Genomic DNA, 7,555 nt, shown 5'->3' with positions numbered 1-7,555 from the left:
ATATGGAATCTAAAAAAAAAAAAAAGAAAAGAAAGGTTCTGATGAACCTAGGGGCAGGACAGGAATAAAGACATAGACATAGAGAATGGACTTGAAGACACGGGGAGGGGGAAGTGCAAGCTAGGATGAAGTGAGAGAGTGGCATGGACATATATACACTACAAATGTAAAATAGATAGTGGGAAGCAGCAGCATAGCACAGGGAGATCAGCTTGGTGCTTTGTGTCCACCTAGAGGGGTGGGTTAGGGAGGATGGGAGGGAGATGCAAGTGGGAGGAGATATGAGTATATATGTATATATAGATGATTCACTTTGTTATACAGCAGAAACTAACACACTATTGTAAAGCATTTATACTCCAATTAAGGTGTTAAAAAATATATAAATAAAATATGAAGGTTTTCAGCAATAATTAGGAGATATTCAAAATATCAAAAAATATGGCTTACAAACAAGAAAAAAGCAGTTTAATACAAACTGTACCTGAGGAAGCCCAGACATGAATTACATTAGACATAAAATTTAAATCAGTTATTTCAAGCATGCTCAAAGAGTTAAAGAAAACCATGTCTGGAGAATTAAAGGAAAGGATGAAAATAGTGTCTTACTGAGTAGAGAATATCAATAGACAGAAGCTATAATGGAAACCGAATAGAAATTCTGCAGCTAAAAAGCACAATAAATGATTTTTTTAAAAAATTTACTAGAACTGAGCAAGAGGAAATCTGAACTGGCAGAAGAAAGAATCAGCAAACTGAAATATAACGCAATAGAAATTTTACCACCCAAAGAGCAGAGGGACAAAAGAACAGACAATAAATGAACAGTACCTCAGAAAAATATGAGACAATTAAGCATATCAACATAAGTATAATGGGAGTTTCAGAAAGAGAGGAGAGTGAAAGGGAACAGAAAAAATACCCAAAGAAATAATGACTGAAAACTTCCAATCTTCAGCTCTGATGAAAAATATTTAAATACATGTCTAAGAAGTTCAAAAAACTCCTACTAAGATCCAGATCCCAGATGCCATGGTGAAAACATTGAAAGACAAAGGCAAAGAGAGATTCTTGAAAGCAGCAAGAGAAAAGTGGCTATGTACAGGGAATCTTCAATAACATTTACAGCTGATTCTATTGCACCAGAATAAAGAATAAGAACAGCACGATCATCTCAATAGATAAAAACCATTTAACAGGACCCAAACCCTTTTATGATAAAAAATAAAATTCAACTAACTAGGGTTAGAAGGGAACTTCCTCAACTTAACAAAGTCTATGAAAAATACACAGCTAACATCATCGGAAGGAAAAAAGACTAAAACTTTGACCTAAGTTCATGCAGAAAATAAAGATGTTTGTTATTACCACTTCTATTCAATATTGTCTTGGAAGTTCCATCCAGGGTAAAGGGAAAAAAAGAAAGCTAAAAGCCATTCAGAGTGGAAAGAAGAAGTAAATCTATCTCCATTTCTAGATGAATTGATCTTGTATACAGAAAAGCCTAAGGCATCCACAAAATTACAATTAAAACTAATAAATGAATTCAGAAAGGTGCAGGATATAAGTCAGCATACAAAAGTCAATTGCATATCAATATACTAGAAATGAACAATGCAGGGATTGCCTGGCTAGCTCAGTTGGTAGAGCATGAGACTCTTAATCTCAGGGTCGTGGGTTCGAGCCCCACATTGGGTGAGTACTCTTTAGCAATGAACAATGCAAAAGTAAAACCTTGAAAAGAATTCTATTTACATTAGCATCAAAAAAAAAAAAGAAATAATTAGATATCAATTTAACAAAGAAAGTTCAAGACATACACTGGATACTCTAAAGCACTGTGAAAGTAAAGTAATGAAAGAAAACCAAAATAAATAGAAAAACATTAGTCTCTGAATCAGTATATTTAATACTGCTAAGATGGCCATACTCCACAAACCCATGTACAAATTCAGTGCAAGCCATCCCTATCAGAATCCCAGCTACATTTTTTTTCAGTAATTGGGAAGCTGATCTTAAAATTGAAGGGACCTATCTTTGCTCCCCCTAAAACACTTCTTGAAAAGGGAGGACACAATTGGAGTACTCTGACTTCCTGATTTACAAACTCACTACAAAGCCACAGTAATACAAACAGTGTGTGCTAGAATAAGGATAGATATATAAATATATATATATATATATATATATATATATATATATATATATAATTGGAAGTAAATAAACCCTTACATTTATGGTGAATTAATTTTGGACATAGGTGCCAAGATAATTCAATGTAGGAGTAAATCGTCTTCAACAGATAGTGTTGATACAACACTAACATGTTGATACATGTAAGTGAATATAAAGTTGGATGCCTATCTCATATCACATACAAAACTAATACAAAATGGACCATAGACCTAAATGAATGAGTGAAAACTATACAATGCTTAACATAAAATATGAGTAATCTTTGCAATCTTGGAAAGTCAATAGTTTCATAGCTAAAACACGAGAAGTAAAAGTGACAACAACAAAAAATTAAGTAATTGAACTTCATCAAAATTAAAAACTGTGTTTCAAAGACATCACAAAAGAGAGAAAATAATCAATGGAATGGGAAAAAAAATATTTGAAAATGATATATATGATAAGGGACTTATATTAAAAAATAAAGAAGTTACAAGTCACCAATAAAAGGACAAATAAGAAAATTTAAAACTGGACAAAGAGTTTGAATAAAACTTTCTCCCAAAAGATTATTTAAATCATCAAGTGCATGAAAATACTGCATGAAAATTCAATTAATCCTCAACATTAATAGTCATTAGGGAAATAACAAATCAAAGTCACAATAAGATAATACTTTACATCTAATAAGATAACTATATAAAAAGAGAAAAAATAACAAATGTTAGCATGGTTGTGGAGAAATTGGTACTCTTTTACATTGTTGGTGGGGTTGTAAAATTATGCAGCTGCTCTTGAAAACAAGTTGACAGTTCCTCAAAATGTTAGACGTTGAGTTAACCATATGATGCAGCAATCTGCTTCTAAGTATATAAACAAAACTATGATCTTGTGTATACTGCCTCTATTTCTTAATAGAGTGTTACTGTGAAATCCAAATTCTATGGCTTGATGGGTCAGACAGCTTCCCTTCATGAGCAACTGAAATCACATGTTAATTTGGTGGCCCATGTAAAATTTCAATCATTGCTAATGACCAATAGCAAGTCAGAAGCTGTTTCTCAAAGTTAAAAATTGATATCTGCAGGGCTTCCCTGGTGGCGCAGTGGTTGAGAGTCCGCCTGCCGATGCAGGGGACATGGGTTCGTGCCCCGGTCCGGGAAGATCCCACATGCCGCGGAGAGGCTGGGCCCGTGAGCCATGGCCGCTGAGTTTACGCGTCCGGAGCCTGTGCTCCGCAACGGGAGAGGCCACAACAGTGAGAGGCCCGCGTACCGCAAAAAAAAAAAAAAAAAAAAAATTGATATCTGCAGCAGATGGCAGGGCTTTGGTGTAGATTCTAAGGGTCTTCCCTGTGATTCAACTATAATGCCCTATAAAAGACTCCAAACATCTCTATCTGCCATAGGCACTTTGGATCTAGTGGATTATATAGCCCTAAGTGTCAGAATAGCATTTACAGTAGCCTGGACTTGCAGAGCCTTCTCTTGTTCTGGGTTCCATTCAAAACCAGCAGCTTTGTGAATCACTTGGTACATGGGCTGGAAGAGCACACTCACCCAAAAGAAAAATATGTTGCCTCCCAAATCCAAAGAGATCCACTAAGTATGGTGCCTCCTTTTGAGTTGCAGGAAGAACTACGTGCAACAACTTTCACCTTGGAAGGCATGTTTTGACATGGTCCAGACCATTAAAGCCCTAGAGATATTATAGACATAAAATCTCTCTGAATTTTTATCAGGGACATTTTTATCACACTCTCTGACACACGTGTCTTACCAATAAGTTTAGAGAAATTGTTACTTCTTGCTCACCATATCTAGAATAGTGAATAATATCCTTAATGTAATGAACCAGTATGACATCTTGTAGAAGGGAAAGGTGATTAAGATCCTTGTGGACTAAATTGTAAGTCTAGAGAGTTGCTATATCCCTGAAATAGGAAAGTAAAGTGAATTGTTGAACTTGCAAGGTGAAAGAAAACTGCTCCCAGGTTTTTTTTTTTTTTTTCAACATCTTTATTGGAGTATAATTGTTTTGTAATCCCAGGTCTATTTATCAGGTATTATGAACAAAAAACTTTGCCAGATTAATAGCTGAATACTGGGTACCAGGGGATGTGTTAATTTTCTCAAGCATCAAAACCACATCTAGAACTGCAGCTGTAATTGGAGTCACAACCTGGTTAAGTTTACGATAATTCCCTGTAATTCTTCAAAATCTATATATTTTCTTCATAAGACAAATCGAGTTGAATGGGAATGTGGTGGGAATTACCACACTGCATCCTTCAAGTCCTTGATGGTAGCACTAATCTCTGCAGTCCCTCCAGGAATGCAGTATTGATTTTAGGTTACAATTTTTCTAAGTAGAGGCAGTTTTTGTGTTTTCCACTTGGCCTTTCCTAGCATAATAGCCCTCACTCCACATTTTAGGGAACCAATGTGGGGATTCTGCCAGTTGTAGAGTATGCCTGTTACAACCATGTATTCAGGACCTAGTGAAGTAACCACAAGATAGAATTATGGACTCAGGTTCAAAATCCGTAGGACAAGCCATCAAGAAGGGCAGCCTGGAAACTCTCACACAATAGCTGATGCTGCAGTCTACAGCTAGAATTTCTTCTTCCTCAGGCAAACCTCAGTTCTGCTCTTAAGGCCTTTCAAATGATTGTATCAGGTTTACTCAGATTATTGATAATCTCCTCTACTTAAAATCATATACCATATCCTGGGCAAAAAGCACATCCCAAGAATTACTATCATGAAGAAGCTGATCTCTAACCCTATGCAATCAAACTAGAAATTAAAAGCAGAAAGGGAGGGACTTCCCTGGTGGCACAGTGGTTAAGGATCCTCCTGCCAATGCAGGGGACATGGTTCGATCCCTGGTCCGAGAAGATCCCACATGCTGCAAAGCAACTAGGCCTGGCTGCCACAACTACTGAGCCTTCACTCTGGAGCCTGTGAGTCACAACTACTGAGCCCGCGTGCTACAACTGTTGAAGGCCTTATGCCTAGAACCCATGCTCTGCAACAAGAGAAGCCACCGCAATGAGAAGCCCACACACTGCAACGAAGAGTAGCTCCTGCTTGCTGCAACTAGAGAAAGCCCTCACATAGCAATGAAAACCCAACACAGCCATAAATTAATTAATTAATTAATTTAAAAAAAAAGAATTTTAGGGGATTAAAACCTGTTCAGATAAACACCCACCACCCAGCTACTCTGGAACTTCTCTCTGCTAGAAGTAGTGTATTCATTTCCTAGGGCTGCCTTAAAATAAAAAAAAAAAAAGCAGAAAGGTAATAGGAAATTGTTCAAATACATTGTAATTAAACACGACACTTCTAAATAATCCATGGGTAAAAGAAGACAGCTCAAGAGAATGAAAAAAATACATTGAATTTAAGATGAAAATAAAACATATTCAAATTTGAGGGATACAACTAATGCAGTGCTAAGAGGGAAATTTTTAGCATTAAATGCTTATATTAGGAGAGAGAAAAAGTTTCAAATCAAGAAGCTAAGTACTTACCTCAAGAATCCAGTTAAAAAAGAAAATAACTCCCAATCAGAAATAAATAAACAAATAAAAATTTGAACAGAAAGCCAATAGAGAAAAATCAATAAAACAGGATGTGTTCTGTTTTATCAATTGATTATGAATTGATATAATCCACCATATTAATACATTAAAAGAAGATAAATCACATGATTATATTAACTAATGCAGAAAAGGCATTTGACAAGACTCAGTATTCATTCATGGTAGAACTCCCAGAAAAATAGGAAGAGGGGGGAATTGCCTCAACTTTATAAAGAATATCCACAGGTAGCATTATATTTACAGTAAAAGACTAATGCTTTGCTCCTAATATTAGAAACAAGGCAAGGGATGTCTGTTCTTACTACTATTACTCAACATACTGCTGGAAATTTTAGCCATTGTAATACAGGAAAGGAAAAAAATGCACACAGTTTGGGAAGGAAAAAATAAAATTACCTAATAATTGTCTACATAGAAAATCCTAACTAATCTACCAAATAAATGACAGTCCTAGAATTAATAAGTTCAGCAACTTTGCAAAATATAAGATAAACACACAGAAAATTAACTGCATTTCTATATACTATCAATGAATATGTGGACACAGAACTTAAAAAACAATATTTACAACTGGAAATTTTAGTTATTAAATATGATTTACTTTGGTGTGAATCTAACAAAACATGTATAGAACTTATATGTTGAAAACTATACAATGATGATGAAAAAAATCAAAGGTCAAAATGAATAAAGAGGCATATCATGTTCACTCATTAGAAAACTCAACATAAGACAGATGTCAATTATTCTCAAATTGAAACATGGGTTTTATAAAGTTCTTACCAAAATCCCAGCAAGATTATATTTTTTATAGATATAGGCAAGACTAACAATTTTATGGTACAGCAAAATAGCTAGAATAGCTAAAATGATTATTAAAAAAGAAGAATAAATTGTAAGAAATCAATCTACCTGATACCAAGACATTATATAGCTACAGTAAACAAGACTATAATGGAAAGATAGATATGGATCAATAAATCATACAAAATGACCAAGAAATAGATCCACAGAAATAAGGCCAACTAATTTTGACAAGTGTGAAAAAGAAATTCAATGGAGAAAAGATAACCATTTCAACAAATGGTACCAGATTAATTGCATATCCATAAATCACAAAAAAGAGCTTCAACCCAAGACTAATATATATATATATATATATATATATATATATATATATATATATATATATATAAAATTGGGGTATAGTTGTTTTACAATGTTGTGTTAGTTTCTACAGTACAGTGCAGTGAAATAGAGTCAATATGTCAATCTCCCAATTCATTCCACCCTCCCTTTCCCCCCTTGGTTTCCATACATTTGTTCTCTACATCTGTATCTCTTTTTCTGCCTTGCAAACTTGTTCATCTGTACCATTTTTCTAGATTCCACAAATATGCGTTAATATATGATATTTGTTTTTCTCTTTCTGACTTACTTCACTCTGTATGACAGTCTCTAGGTCCATCCATGTCTCTACAAATGACCCCATTTTATTCCTTTTTATAGCTGAGTAATATTCCATTGTATATATGTACCATATCTTCTTTATCCATTTGTCTGTTGATGGACATTTAGGTTGCTTCCATGACCTGACTATTGTAAATAGTGCACCAATGAACATTGCGGTGCGTGTTTCTTTTTCTTTTTTTTTTTTTTTTTCTTTGCGTTACACGGGCCTCTCACTGTTGTGTCCTCTCCCATTGCAGAGCACAGGCTCCGGACGCGCAGGAGCCAGTGGCCATGGCTCATGGGCCCAGCTGCTCCGCG

The 7,555-nt window shown here is 35.1% G+C and overlaps 1 non-coding gene across 1 annotated transcript; it reads left to right on the top strand.

Moving 5' to 3' along the window:
- The first annotated feature begins 1,625 nt into the window (after nucleotides 1-1,625).
- On the top strand, nucleotides 1,626-1,698 carry TRNAK-CUU (transfer RNA lysine (anticodon CUU)). Its single transcript has one exon. It is a non-coding gene; the product is annotated as a tRNA-Lys (tRNA).
- Nucleotides 1,699-7,555: the final 5,857 nt, after the last annotated feature.

This window comes from Phocoena phocoena, chromosome 2 (genome assembly GCF_963924675.1).
Source record: "Phocoena phocoena chromosome 2, mPhoPho1.1, whole genome shotgun sequence".
Classification (NCBI taxonomy): Eukaryota; Metazoa; Chordata; class Mammalia; order Artiodactyla; family Phocoenidae; genus Phocoena; species Phocoena phocoena.
Note: the sequence above shows the minus strand (reverse complement) of the source record. Positions and strands in the feature narration are given on the sequence as shown.